This window comes from Silene latifolia, chromosome Y (assembly GCF_048544455.1).
Source record: "Silene latifolia isolate original U9 population chromosome Y, ASM4854445v1, whole genome shotgun sequence".
Lineage (NCBI taxonomy): Eukaryota > Viridiplantae > Streptophyta > Magnoliopsida > Caryophyllales > Caryophyllaceae > Silene > Silene latifolia.
In genome coordinates this window covers 371,921,268-371,937,965 of record NC_133538.1, presented here as the reverse complement: position 1 = coordinate 371,937,965, position 16,698 = coordinate 371,921,268, and the positions used below count along the sequence as shown (strand labels likewise).

The 16,698-nt window shown below is 34.8% G+C and overlaps 1 long non-coding RNA gene across 1 annotated transcript; it reads right to left on the bottom strand.

Annotated features, from left to right (window-relative positions):
- Positions 1-6,785: 6,785 nt before the first annotated feature.
- On the bottom strand, positions 6,786-7,259 carry LOC141627139 (uncharacterized). The gene is made up of 3 exons (XR_012536701.1): positions 7,232-7,259; positions 7,008-7,121; positions 6,786-6,919 (listed from the first exon to the last, which is right to left on the bottom strand). It is a non-coding gene; the product is annotated as an uncharacterized LOC141627139 (long non-coding RNA).
- Between the last annotated feature and the right edge of the window lie 9,439 nt (positions 7,260-16,698).

Sequence of the window (16,698 nt, the reverse complement as noted above, 5' to 3'; positions counted from 1 at the left end):
AGTCAATGCCATATTACTACCTTGTGATGTATATTGTAAATGTGTAAATCCTAGTCATTTGCAACATGAGTTTAACACACTATGTGTCCATGTGTTCAAACTCTTGAATTGCATCTTTATTTTCATGTTTGTCTTACATAGCATGAATCTCACCAAGTACATATCTAGTTTCCCAAACTAGGTTTAGGTTCTTTATTTTGAGAGAACTTCCTTGTTGTTTATCACATAACAAACGAATTATGTTGGACGACATAACTTGCACTAGTCAAATGTTCTTCCAACTTATAATGTACCAGGTATATGTTTTGTAGGATCTTGCAACAATTGTCAAGATGATTAGCCTAGCACTTCTCATAAGTCCTAGCAAATTTAAAAATACTAGTTTTGAGTAACTTCTTACTATAACCAAGTATCTTTTCAAACTTCTTATTTCTCCTTTTAGCTTAATTAGGATTTTCATAAATCCTTACGCGTTTTCGAAACTTCAATATGTGCAAATTCTTGTCACATAACAGAGTGTTCTATCAAATACTAGAATAGCTCATTAGTTCTCCTCGAGAATTCATGACGATTCTTTTATGGCTTACCAATGATTCATCATGCTCTTAAGCGTATGATTCATTATAGGACATGTGCATGATTATTCTAATGGCAGAAACATTAGTAATTTTTAATCATGTAATCAACCATTCTTAGGTTCAATGAATGACCGTGACTGCTTATGGTAATTCCATTTTCATCGATATGAACAACCTACATTTCTTGTTGATTTGATGTGCATATCTCAATACCTATCCAACATCCCATGTTGTGATTGGATTCATCTTAGTCCATTTTCATCCAGAATTGAAAACTCAAATACTTCTTTGTGAAAGACAGTACCAGCTCGTCATTCTCAATGAGTAATGAGTTATAAATTTTACAAGATGACTGCTCCCACTAAATTTCATGTCTTCACATGATAATTTCAAACTCCCACTCAATTCCACATGTTTCGTATTTGACTACTCAATCGAAACATTTCAAGATTTGAAATCAATTTTGCTTTGCTAAGTTATTAAGATAAAACCATACATGTTTCCAACATATCTTTTCAAAATACCTATTTTAAAAAGGTTTCAATCTTAAACTTATGGAAAGAGATTTTAATCTCTAACTCATTCATTTTTATAATGATACGTAGCAATTTCATTACTTAAATGCGAAATCCCATTTAATACACGTCCTTCTCAAAATACCCTTTTCGGAAGGAGGTTTAACCATGTCATTTTCATAATGAGGTTAAGTAACGACACTAGCGTGGTTAACAATTAACTTAGCTCTTGTAGATATCGGTATATCTTTCTTTGCAATTTTTAATCATAAATCTCATTTATATTCAAGGATGCAACTTTGTTTCATTTAGGCTCTTAAGTAAATATCAATATTGAAACTCTATTTATATCTAGGTCATAAACTAGCAAAATCTCTTGTTGAGACTTTTCTTTAGTCATTATCTTTCAAGAACTCTCTTTTGGTCTCCTCGTGTAGTTATCTTAAGAACATATTCTTTTGATTACTTCACTTATCTTAAGAACATATTCTTTCGATTACTTCACTTGGTCTCTTTTGTCATGTAGATCTCATCTATTCATGTATACTTTCTATTTTGGTATACAAATCATTCTTTCTTTCGTAGATCTCATTTACTCAAGCATACAAATTATTCTTTGTATTCTTTGTGTCTTCATTTTTCTCCCACTGCATCTTTAGAATAAATATACTAGATATTCAAAGATAGCTTATTAGACATAAACAATGATTTTGAAGTAGAAGGAGGACTATCTCATAGATTGACTAATAGATTTTAGATTTGATGAGTGTTCTTGGTAATTGACATTCCTTTAGGAGAGTTCATCAACTCAACATCACTTTATAATTGATCATGCACATGTTTCAAGCTTGTGGACATATAATGAATCCTATCATTATAATTGTCAATTGGTTCACTTTAAGTAGATGTTCATATGTTTCTATGTGGAAGCATATATAAAGACGAATTTTTAGAACAAACAAATACGATAAAAGGGGTGACTTGGGTTGCAAGCCAAGCCACCAAAATCCAAAATACAACCATTGTTTTAAGAGGATCACACATTTCCATGTCGAACACGGAAATCAAAATAGTTATAAAATCCATAACATTAAAATAAAGACAATAATAAAAGCCAAGCTTCATTGGTAGCTACTCCTAGCTCCTTCATGATTTCTTAAGCTTGCTTCTCTTTTCCCTTGTCTTTGCTTGGAGGAGGCCCTATTTAAAATAAAAAGGGGATACATTATCACAACTTGTATCAAAATATCATAGTTAAATTAGAAACATAAATGAAAGGATAGTCATTTACCTACTGGAGTGATCTTTCCAGCTTTGATGTCACCAAGATACTTGGAACAATTCCTCTTCCAATGTCCAACACCATTACAATAATGGCATTTATCAAGAGGACCCTTCTTGGATTTGGAAGTGCTAGCTTCAAAAGTCCTAGCCTTAGTGTTCATGGGAGATTGCCACTTACTCTTTTTCCCATTCTTCTTGAACTTCCACTACTACAGATACATGCTATAACAACGGGTAAAAACCGTTGTAAAAACAAAAAGCGGACGTTGTTAAAGCGGCCGTTGTAAAAGGTATTTACAACGGTTAGGTTATTTACCTAAACCGTTGTCAAAAGTATTAACCACGGTTAAAATCTGTTGTTGTTGCGTGTAAGCCGTTGTGGAAAGTGTTTCTAAAATTTGGTGGGAATAATATAACAACGGTTGTCATATGTATAATCGTTGTTGTAACTTTCCCTCCAAAATTGAAATTTGTAGTAACAACGGGTATATGCTACATACCCGTTGTTTAAATTTTTATTAACAACGGTTCTTAGTTTAAAACCCGTTGTTGTAACTTTCCCTCCAAAATTGTGAAGACTTTTAACAACGGTTCTTCGTTTAAAACCTGTTGTTGAATATTATGCGCGGTATTTGTGTAAGGTATTCACAACGGGTTTTATTTTAGTAACCGTTGTTAAAGGTCTTCACAACGGTTTTTTTAGTAACCGTTTTTATTACGAACTCCTAATGTTTTTAAAAATTAAATTTGTTTGATGCCATTCAAAACCCGCATATATCAGACACCATATACCAAAGACCAAGATAAATCACATTTGAGTTCATCGAAATCAATAGATTCAATTCAACCACAACAAAGAAGAAGATATATTTTATATATATATATATATATATATATATATATATATATATATATATATATATATATATATATATATATATATATATATATATATATACTTACAAAGAGTTAAATTTACATGAACTAATCAGCATTCCCTAACTTCAACAAAAAATTTATTAATAAGCTGATCTAAACTCTGAGTATCATGCATTTCTATTTTCTAAGACTTATTTGCCCAACATGTCCCTTACCTCGTCTATATCTACACTTGAGTACTGCTGAATCTCTTGTGACGGGTTGATTACATACTGCGGAAAAAACAAAGACAAGACATTATTGTAACAACATCAAATACTTCATAGCAACATCATGGTATAGCAGCAAGCAATACAACATCAGCTCTAATTTAAAAAAAGTAATAAACACATTATTAAATTACTAACCTTTTCTGGAATAAGGATATATCTTCGCCTAATAATCTCCAACATGAACCGGCAAACGTAGTATCCACATTGTATGCTATCCGGCTAGCGAGGGGCCTATTATTACATAAAAACAAACAGACGAGAGAAGGCTCACATCAGAATCTTGAAATTTAGTTATTGTATTAGTATTAAACACAGATTTTTGCACTTAATGTATTTTATTTGAGCACGTACCCCTGTTATCGTAATAAAATCAGGGCCATCAACAGAATCTTTCATGGGTTGATCCTGCTCGTTAGCTCTTCTCTTCTCAAAGTCCCTTTTTTTTTTAAAAAAAAAAAAAAAAAAAAAAAAGAGGCAGGCGCTCATTTTTTTAGGGGCAAAAATGAGCTTTTTGCTATAAATAAAAATTGAAACTTAATGTTATTATAAATAAATCAGTATTATAAACTTACTTATTAATCAAGCGCTTAAAAGTCTCGCTTGGTGGATTATGTATAGAGTCCAACCAAAAGACTTTTTTCTTTGTCGGCATGATGGCTGCTAGCACCCAATGAGTCCTACATCAAGAGACATCATCATTATTAACAAGTACATATATTAGTTATGAAAATGCAACTGTAGGGGGAAACGTAATATTAATTTGTTTATTACTCTTTTTCATTATAAACGGCAAAAATCAGCTTCTTGGGTGTCGCCAATTGCTGAGCAATATAATCTACCCGTTCTTCGAACGAGAATTGCGGAATAAATAAAGATAAAACATATGGGCACAGGAATCCGTATTGATCAGCTGGAATGTTCTTCTCGGGGATCACTCTCAATTTCAATATCCTACATTATTATGGTATTTATTCCGGTATTTAATTAAAACACTATCTAGTAGTCAGAATATTAGAATATGAAATTATTTATTAAGAAACTTACTTCATCCAAACAAATACGTGTTGGACATCAATCAGGTCTAGGCCAGCCCAAATGGCTAGCATATCCCATGACATAAGTGCTTCGCGCTCAACCCCTAGAATTTCCTCCTCGAGCGGAATAATTATCAATTGCTTGGTTTATATGCGACGGCCAACCTCCTCATGCAGTTTCCTCATCGTGGTCGTTCTTACTTTTTGCATGTAATCCTTCCCACTATATTGTGTGTCGTTTAAATGCCTAACTTCTTTCAGGTCGGGGAAATAATGATTCTTTGATTTTGTGCTACTACCACCAGCCTACACATGTAGATAACTAAAATAATAAAAAATCCAAAGGTAACATATCCTAGTTGGAGTAATAAAAATAAAAGCGTACTTAACTAAATACCTCGTCAACCTGCTCTTTCAATGATGAGGTAGTAGTAGCAGGGGACTTAGGGGTATCAGTCTTTTTTGTCCCCTACACAAAATTACCATGCATGCTTTTTGGAAATACAGACAAAATATAAGGGAGGGAGGTTTTTAAAAAAATGGAGAAGTTAATTAAATACCTCATCAAGTTGTTGTCTGGACGAGGTAGTTGGCATGTCCGGGGACTTAGGCTTATCCGCCTTAGCCGGCTTTTCTGTTCCCTACATACAAAAAATTTCCATGCTTTTTAGAAATACAGAAACAAAAAAAATTAAAGGGAGGTTTTCATAAAAATGGAGAAGTTAATTAAATACCTCATCAAGTTGTTGTCTGGACGAGGTAGTTGGCATGTCCGGGGACTTAGGCTTATCCGCCTTAGCCGACTTTTTTGTTCCCTACATACAAAAAATTTCCATGCTTTTTAGAAATTACAGAAACAAAAAAAATTAAAGGGAGGTTTTCATAAAAATGGAGAAATAATTAAATACCTCATCAAGTTGTCTGGACGAGGTAGTTGGCATGTCCGGGGACTTAGGCTTATCCGCCTTAGCTGGCTTTTCTGTTCCCTACATACAAAAAATTTCCATGCTTTTTAGAAATATAGAAACAAAAAAAATTAAAGGGAGGTTTTCATAAAAATGGAGAAGTTAATTAAATACCTCATCAAGTCCCGGGACATTAGGCTTATCCGCCAAAGCCGGATTTTTTGTTCCCTACAAAAAAAAATAACATATAAATTTAACATATAAAAATATTCAACAATTAAAAATGTAACATATATATAAAGGTATTTCTTCTAACCCAACTTTGCTTTGCTGCCGAGGCGGAGACGACCGAGCCAAGTAGATGTGAGTTTCAGGCCATTGGATGAAACTCCCAACCGCATCTCCCAGAATGGTAATGTCGTCACGAACTGGGACAGGCAGTTGAAAGTTTTCATGGCCTGGAAAGACTGTGGTTATCTCTACTTTTCTATGATTCGGCAAAAGTTTTTCGCCATGAACTACTACAGTTACCGCTGCTGATTTGGTTTGCATTTCAACGAGACCCCAGCCAACACGCACATTTGGATTTTCGAATTTAGGGTCAGCAAGAATAACTACTACCCTCTTGTTTACGGCCTGAAGAATATACACATACATTATTATATCCCAAAATTTAATAGAATTCATATAAATTTAACTAATTAAACACTTCATGTATGCATACCTTACTGAAAACAGGAACCGACTTGAAGGGGATCTATCTTTGTTTTCACACTGTCTTCTCAAGTTGCATCTCCTTTTCAGACCCATTATTTACCTAATAAAATTAACCAATGGCACGATGTCAGAAGTTACATTAGAGCTGGCAGGGAACACACCCCCTGATCTTACCCAAAAAAAAAAAGAAAAGAAAATTAAGGAAGTATTAGGTGGTACCTGATCGGCTTTAGTTGTTCTGACTTGAAGCATTAGGGACCCGATCTTTCAATCTCGTTGACCGATACTTCCTTCTCATGTATTGCCAAGGTAGTAGCGGCCTCTTGACCAATCTGTTGTACCTTATTACCCCCTTTGTTAATGACATCCTCCATCATCTTCACTTCTTCTTCGGAAAGCTTGCCTCCAGCATTCAACTTTAGTAGTACGGATGCCATTAACTGAAGCTGCGTGCCAAGAATGTAATGTTTCAGCAATTTTTATCCCAACAATAACATGTGAATTGAACTTAAATGAAAATAATAGAATTAATGGTACCATGTCAGCCTTCTCATACTTAGTCTTCCTTTTCTTCTTTATCGGGGCAGTTGTCCCATAATATTTCGTTACTCCAACCTGTAACGGGACGCCCCTCAAACGACCTGGATGTTCGGGTCGGCCGATCGCTCTAGCAAGAACGTCATTACGACCACTGGGAGTGAATTTCCCTTCTTCTACCTCTTTCAATACGTTGTCCTATAATATATTAAATAAACTTCAAATTATATTTGTGACTAAAATAATAAAGTTAGTAATGAACTCGTCTTAATAAAATAATGCTTACTATGTTGGCCAACACTTCCTCATCATATTTGTCACGCGACGACCGGGATCCTTTAGGCGTGTGCCCTTCTTTATAAGTTACATGCCGATCCAAGTTGGTCACTCCCTTTGCCACCTACACATTAACATGGTAACATTTATACATGTAAATGTGTATCAATGCAAGTCCAAGTGTGATTAAAAAAAAAAAAAGTCTCACAGTAGGGAATAATGCATGCTACTTACGAGGTTCTCTTCTATCTTTCTGTAACCGCTTTGAGAACCATACCATTTCCCCTTCTTGCATGAAATGTTAGCACGATTTCTTCTGCTAACGGCCTTCAAATAATTATATAAAAGCGCAAGTAGATGAGATAATAAAAAGATTATATAAAGGACTCATTAATTAAAAAAATGATAGGTAAATCGTTAAAAGGCGAGGATATTTAACCAGGAACTTCTCAGTAGTTCTCATCTCTTTGAAAAGATCTCATTGTTCCTGACTGATGGTGGGACACTTATTGTCTCCCGGTGGGCTCTTACGCATCTCCCCCGTTGCCTTGTCCACATACAACCAGTCCCTAGCAATGTCACACCTCCACTGCCTGTGGACATTCGCTGCCTTATGCATAAAATACTTATCATGGCTTTCATCGGGTATAATAAAGGCTTCCTTTACACGAGCCAAGTATAACTCCGCCAATTTTGGATTCAAATTTCTAAAATCATCTAAATGGATAGGCACAAACTGTCTTGTGCAACATCCAATCCAACTGGATAAAAAACCCGCATTTGGACCAGTAGGGAAACCCTTCTCACTCCATGTTATTTCCATCGGTTCTTTAGCGGCTATAGCTGTAAGGCATCTCTGGCACTTTGTAGCACCCCTCTCACCAGGTTTATTATCCCCAGGATTATTGTTCTTTTGACTTCTTTTCCGTTTTTCACCCATGATAATCTTAAAACCCAAATATGAATGATATAGGAAATGAACAACTTAACAACGTACTTACATGCAGAGTATGATCTAAAACCCTAAACCGTAATAGAAATGAAAATTTAAAACAACAGATTAAGCTTCTAAAATCATAAACCCTAATAAGAGGAGTGAAGTAGATGATGCGGGATGATAAAGATAACAAAGAAGACGTAAAACAAACAGATGCATGAAAAAGAAAAAAAGATGATCATCGTCTTAAAACCCTAATGACGAAACACAAAATTAAAGTGAACATACCTGATGATGATGATGATAAAGAGAACGAGCAGGATGATAAGGGAAGGCAATGGAATCTGGGCGTCGGAAACTGGGCGACGGCCGGCGACGAGAATGTAAAAAGCGAGGAAGAGAGAAGAATAAACTCAGGATACCAACGGTTGACTGGTGTTGTGTGTGTTTGTGTATGGTATGCTTTATGCTGTATGTGTTTGTAAATTAGTTTTTTATTAAGACAAACTATTGACAACGGGTTCTCAAAGCAAAACCGTTGTTATATGTTAATAACAACGGGTCAATAAAAGTCAACCGTTGTCAAATCTTTATTACAACGGTTAAAATATACCCGTTGTAATATATTTTCACTAAATTTGCGCCAAAATGAAATATGTCAAAAAAATCAATGACAACGGGTAGGGGTACTACAACCGCTGTTGAAAGTATTAACAACGGGTAATTTAAATATAACTGTTGTTGATTGTAATAACAACGGGTAATGTAACTATAACCGTTGTTATTGTTGAACCTCTTTTTTTTTAAAAAAAATTACTGTAATTCCATTACAGTCCAAACCTGTAACAATACATACTGTAACAGCAGAAGCACCATATACTGCAACATTATTCAGCAATTTCAACACCAGCATCCACATCTAATAATAAGATCAACATTATTCAGCAATTTCAACACCAACACTAGCATATCTAAGCTACAACAAATTTGGGAATTTTTATTTAACAATGACTATTATTGATTTACAAATAAATTAAACCATCAAATTATTGGTCTGAAAATGACTCAAAATGTTGGTCGTCCATATCACTGTGTCCTGATGAACTATCTCAGGATCGAGGACGTTTCTTGGATGTCATAGTTTCTTCGTTAACCCAAATACCTTCACCATGGTCATCACGCATATATAGCTTTCAGTGTCCTCATGATCAGTGTCAACATCGTCGAAATAAGATACAGTGTTAGAGTGATCCATTCCTTCAAAAACGACATCCTGATCATCATCACCATTATCGGATGGACTACTCCTTCTACTCCTTATAGACAGTACAACAGACCACTTCTTATCCATAGGATCGGTGACATAGAACACTTGTTTAGCTTGGGATGCCATTATGAAAGGATCATCCTTATTATTGCCAACCTTACCCAGATTGACCAACGTAAATCCCATCTTATCCTTTCAGACACAATGGATGTTGTTATCAACCCAGTTACATCGAAACAAAGGCATTGTGAAATCAATGTAATCTAGTACCAATATTTCTTGAATAACACCATAATAAAGGCATTTTCCTCAAATAGGCTTTTTATCTTTTGAAGTAGCAAAGTGCATTGCCTCAAATTCAGAATTCACACCACTATTTTGCATTGTGCTCAACTCATCTTGCTCACGGGTGTAAAAAGTATATCCATTAATGGCAAAACTGTTGTAAAAGGTGACCCTGGCATTTGGACCTAAACCAAGACGTAGTAACCTAGGAGAGATGTCATCATCAGTTTGATCCGTACACTCTAAGACAATATTCCTAAACCACTCTGCAAACGTCTTCGTATGCTCGTTCGCAATCCACTTCTCGGTCTTGTTTGGGTGATCGTATTTGAGCTTATCTTTGTGTTGTTGAATATAAGGTTGCACCTCATCTTCGTTGTTTAGCACATACGTGTGTGCTAAATGCAACATTTCACGTGTCACAATTTTTTCAACCCGGCCCCTAATACCTTTTCCGGTCATCCAGTCACTATGACGATTCTTAGGAACGCCAATCAACTCCTCAGGGGAGAGATGAGCGTAACAATATGAAAGAGCTTCGTCTAAAATAGCGCGTTCAGCAATACAACCTTCCGGACGATACCGATTAGATGTATATTCCTTGTAGACTTTCATCAATCTTTCGAAAGGATACTAGTATCTCAAGTACACGGGCCCAAGGTACAAAATCTCCCTAACCAAGTGAATGGTCAGATGAATCATGATAGTGAAGAAAGAGGGTGGAAAATACATTTCCAACTGACAAAGAGAGGTTACAACGAGGTCCTGCAATGAATCCGCGTCATCGAGTTCGATGACTTTCTCGCATATGGACTGGAAGAAGAGACATAATCTAGTTATAGCATATCTTACCTTTTCAGGTAAAATGGAACGAATAGCCACAGGTAGTAATTGTTGCATCAAAGTGTGACAATCATGTGACTTTAACCCGGTGAGTTTTAGGTCTTGCATCGACACTAGGCTTTTGATGTTCGACGAATAACCATGTGGCACTTTAATTCCATTCAAGCAAGCACAGAACTCTTTTTTCTCATTCCGTGAAAGGGTATAAGTGCTTTGGCGGTAAAAATGTACGATTACCTCTCTTCTGTGCTGCCAACTCTAGCCTAATACCCATCATTTTCATATCTTCCCTAGCTGCGGCGTTATCCTTTGTTTTACCAGGAACATTCAGAAGGGTATTGATAATATTATCACAGACATTTTTCTCAATGTGCATGAAATCGAGGCTATGCCTGACCTCCAGGTCAGGCCAATATGGAAGTTTATCAAAAAATATGGATCTTTTCTTATACCCACGAGTATACAATTTAGAGCCGCTCTTCTTCCCATAATCTATCTCAATATGCTTTACTTTCTGATAAACTTCATGCCCACTCAAAATTCTAGGAGGTTGACGAAGTTCTTGTCTTCCATTGAATGCTTTCTGCATCTTGCGATAACAATGGTCATGATACAAGAACCTCCTATTTCCCATATACACATACTTACGAGAAGACTTCAAGTATTCAGACTCGATATCCTCCCCACACAATGGACAAGCCTCTTTCCCATGAACTGTGTGCCCAGAAAGGTCGCCATAAGCCGGATAGTCAGTTATTGTACACAATAACATCGCTCTCAAATTGAAAGTTTCGTTCTTATATGCATCAAATACTTCTATCCCACTATCCCACAACAATCGCAAATCAACTAGAAGAGGTTCCAAATATACATTTATATCATTTCCAGGTTGTTTAGGGCCGGAAATTAACAACGACAACATCAAATACTTTCTTTTCATGCACACATATGGAGGTAAGTTATAAATAGCCAACACTACTGGCCAAGTACTATGTTGGCTACTCATGTTTCCTTGTGGGTTCATTCCATCAGTGGACAGCGCTAGACGTAAGTTTCTAGGTTCATTGCCGAACTCGGGATACTTAGCGTCGAACGATTTCCATTGCATACCATCTGCCGGGTGTCTTAGCTTTCCATCATTTATTCTTCCTGTTTCATGCCAAGTTAACATTTTTGAATCATCGGGATTCGCATAAATCCTTATGACTCTTGGTATCAATGGAAAATACCACAACACCTTAGCCGGGATCCCTTCCTTATCCTTATAACTCCACTCCAAACATTTAGGGCAATTGGTTAAGTTTTGATATAATTTTCGATACAATATGCAATCATTTGGACATGCATGTATTTTCTCATATTTCATACCCACTCCTCTTATTAGTTTTTTCGCCTCATATGTCTTAATAGGTAGAACATTACCATCAGGAAGCAACTCCTTTATCAAGGCTAAAAAACTAGTGAAACACGTGTCACTCACCCCATTTGCCCCCTTGATATTATACAACTTCACCACAGCCGACATTTTTTTTGAACTTACAACCAGGATACAGAGGTGCTTCAGACTCACACAACTTCTCATACATGTTGTTAAGGGCATCCCAATTACTAGTGTCATCACCTACATCTTCAAAAGCAATCGACTCATCATCATTCTCTTCATTATCTATAGACCCAACATTCAACTTCTCTACTTCCAACTCTTCCAACTCAAAAAACTCGGCAAACTCAGGATCATCAGTTAGCCTTTCGTGTACCTCAACATCATCTTCTTCAGAGTTATTCTCTTCCTCTAATGATTCCCCATGAAAAATCCAACGTGTATAGGATCGACTAAATCTCCACTTTTCTAGGTGTATTTTAACGTCCGGAAAAGCCATATAGCTAATATTACCACATCTTTCATAAGGACATGCAATACTAGAAGAACCTTTCAAATTGTTCGAAACGAATTCATAAAATTCAGCTAAACCATCCTTGTAGGTGCGGTCACTCATATTTGCATCAAGTTCGAGTCATTATTCTACATTCGTAATAATAGGCAACTAATTCAGAAAATACAATAATAAGCAAACAAATAAACGAAATTCAAGAAAGCAATTAAGCTAAATTATCAACAAATTAGATAATAACCCAAAAAATCCTATATCTATAAGCGTTGCTAAGAAACATATATATACCTGATTGATAAACACGATGAGGGAGAGAAGACGGTGACAACAGTGATGGAGATGAAGACAGAGAGACGATCAGGGAGGAATGGAGGATGATATAGTAGCAATATTAGCTTGTGTTTGTGTTTTGTAGCGTATAGCAGAATAAAGCAATCTGTTATTTTTAAGATTTTCATAACATTAATAACAACGGGTATTGAGTCTACAACCGTTGTTAAAAGGTATTAACAACGGGTTCTAAACACACCGTTGTAATTACTTTTCAATAATTTTGCGCCAAATTATTAACAACGGTTAAAATTTAACCGTTGTTATTAGTTTTTATATTAACAACAGTTTTGAAAGTATGACCCGTTGTTAAGACCAATAACAACGGTTACCAACACAGAACCGTTGTAATTAAATTTGGTAAAATTCGCGGCATCAATTCTACAACGTGTTTTGATGATTTTCGTGAATAAGCGTTGTTAAAGGGCCGTTGTAGTTGCCTGTATTTGTAGTAGTGTTCCCCTTCCTCTTAGTGCTTATATTTAGCACATCCTTAGGTGGGCTAATATTTAGCCCCATGTCTCTTTCGGCTTGCACAAATAACTTGTGCAACTCCTCAAGAGACACGTCCTTGTCTTGTATATTAAAATTCACCCGGAATTTCACATATGCTTTGACTTTGGATAAGGAGTGAAGAATCCTATCAACAATGAGCTCCATGGGGATTTCAACCTTTTGAATTTTCAATGTCTCGACTAGCTCCAACAATTTGAGCACGTGAGGGCTAACCTTTTGGCCCTCCTTGAAATCGAGATCAAAGAATGCCGAGGCCGCCTCATATTGGACGATCCTTGGTGTTTGTGAGAACATTATCACAAGTTTGGAATAGATTTCATAAGCGGTGCCCATTTTAAAGGCTCTCCTTTGGAGCCGCCTCCATAGCAAAAATCAACACATTTTTGATAACGACGGACTCTTTGTGGTAAGCCTCATATGCTTCCTTAGTGGCGGCACTCGACCTAGCATTAGATTCGGGTGGAGAGGCCTCAATGAGGAACGAAGCTTGTCGTCACCTTGAGCGGCAAATTTGAGTTGGGCATCCCAATCGGAGAAAATTGACCCATTCTTTTCAAGTTTACAACGATCCATGAAGGATCGAAGCCATGAAACATTAGTGAGAGCGTGAGAGTTGTTGTTTGGTGCGGCCATTTGTTATGAGAAATAAAATTGGTCTACAAAACAAAAAATAGAAGGAATAAAGCACTTGTCATTTTTAAAATAATAATAATACTCGTAAATTTCAATATAAACAAGTTTTATTGCATTTATCTAGTGACCTCTACCCAACTTTGATAAATGATTCCAAGACCCAAATTCATATCAACTTGGGCACGCTTTGGCGATACATCTCTTATCAATATAACTCGGTGGATTAACCCTTTAATCGATTCTACTTTTAGAACTCTTGGTCGATAAAATTACATTAATTTTTATCTTTAGCCCAAAACACATCCGGCTATGGTCGAGAATACTTTTGTCGAGTACAACCCAAATTTCGAATAAATGTGTCCATGATCCAAATTCACATTAACTTGGGCACGCTTTGGCGATACAACCTTCATCAACATGAATTCGGTGGATAGACATTAATCACCCACTTCCCCTACGTAACAAGGTTTGTACCCCGGTTTGGCCGAGCGCACTCCCTCACGAAATAGGTTTTCATGGTTTCTAATTTTTGGTAAGGCTAAGACTCAATTGTTTATTTAGCGAGAGGTCATGTCAATTTATTATCTATCATGTTTTAAGTGAACTAAAGTGGTGAACTACGATAATTGTAATTGACACGGTCGATAAACTCGATATAAAATGCATGTTTAGTTATGGCGATTTAGCGATGCATGCAACATATAAATAAAATGCAAAGCATAAAAATAAAATCCTTGTATGGCCTTCCTAAAATAGTAAATCTAATAAACTATTACAAATTCGGAAACCAACTCCTTTGGTCCCTTGATCTTGATGTCAGGCACGCATCTCGAGGTAACACCGTCTTCATGGAAACTCCGGGAAAATTACAAATAATAAATAAAAAATACATAATTTCCTATTATACATTTGTAATAAAAATTAAATCTATTAAATTACAAAACGGTGATACGAGATCACAATAATTACAACCGAATTGATATTCCCATACATTTCGGGTAATACCAATTAAAAACTAAGGCCATACTAAGTAAAATTACATAATTCAAAAATTATTAAAAAAATATGACAATCATAAATAAAATGCAGCATTATAATTTGTATGAACATGCTTAATTTTATGCTAAAGAGCCTTTTAAGAACCAATATCATATATTTTATCGGTTTTAATGGATTTGCGAGATTTAACATATTAAAATCACAATAATTACATAAATTTATATTTATATACAAGTTAATTATCCTAACCATATTAGGACTCTAAACTTAGTCTTCACTAATATTTTGACAATAAATCAACTTGATTTCTTAATATTTTTCATTATGAACCAAAAATACAAAATTATGCTATAAACTTCAAATTAAATAATTAAAATTTCAAATAATTCCAAAATTTGAAATTTAAACTCATGAACATTCTGAAAAAATACTATGACACACATAATGTTCAAAACTTAGGTTAAATATTTCGAAAAAATATCGAGAAAAAAAATGTTGCGGTTTATCGGTTTTAACGAATATGACCATTAAAATATGAGAAAATTTATTTTCATCAACTTTTCATTTTTAGATCTACAATATATGATAAAATGCAATATGCGACATTTTTCTTTAGTCATGAAATATGTTTTAGCATTATATACTAAATAAAGTCACTATTTATTTAATTTTTATTCAAAAAATTCATAAATCATGCTAAAGGAGTCCAATACCTATAAGATTTGTACACACACTGAGTAAAAATGCATGTGACAACATATTAAATTTTCATGACCAGATTTGAAATATAACTTATATTAACCTAATAAACCCTTTAAATTCGATTTAAGCTTATAAAATCCATATTTCATGCAAAATAACTTAGTTTATCACGAGATTTAACATGCCATCAGTAGATAATACATGTGAAAACATATCCAAAAACCACTGAAAAATTAGAAGTTTATCTATTTTTCGTCCAAAAATGACATTTTTATCATAAAAATCACATTTTAATGCCAATAATATATAAATTGAACAATAAAATCCATAAATGAACCAAAATAGCCCAAATACATTTTAGGACCAGAAACTTTAACATGAAAAGTGATTTCGTGATATGTCATAACAAACACAAAATTACAAGTTTTATTTGTTAATAAGATTAACTCAGAAAAACAATAAACCGATTTGCATGCAAACAACCTAAGGCTCTTGATACCACTTGTTGGAATTCATTAATCTCATTAGTATACATATTCATAAATGAATTAATTTATTTGGTCATAAAATAAATACAAGATCTTATGCATGCAAACATAAAACAAAGTAGAGAAGAAATCGTCACTTCTTACATTGGTGTTTCGGATTTTGGGCACCAACAAGATCTCCTACTTGTTAGTTCTTGAGCTTTCCAATAATGGAGAACTAAGATTAAAATTAGAATCTCTCCCAAAAGTTTATACCCAAGGAACACCCTTAATAACTAATATTATTATGAACTAGTAATAATACTAATCTTACTTAAAATTGGGACACAAAAATGGTATTTTGTTCTCTTGTATTTTCGGTCAAGAGAGAAGAATTTTTTGAGTTTTATTTCTCTAAAGTTTTTCACAAAAGTAGTGAGTTGATTAATTTTTCTAACACTGGAAAAATAGATGATGAAGTAGTGAATAATTATATGAAAAACTTTTGCCATTTTTCGTGCTAAAAACCGGTTGGGGGAAGTATTGTGGCCAATGCATGAAAAAATTGCTCTTCTCAAAAGTAATAGGGTTGCATGGCTAAAACTAGAGTACAATCATTGTGTTTCCCTTATTTAAAATAGTCAACACAATTTAACTCTAATACTCCCTCCATTTCGGCACACACAACGTAAAATGGAAGGTCCATTTTATATTGTCATTTGTCAATTTTGTCATGTGTCACATGTTACATGACATGTTACACTATAATGTATTTTTAACATATTAAAAATCAACATATTAATAAAATATGTCACATAAAAAATTTCACT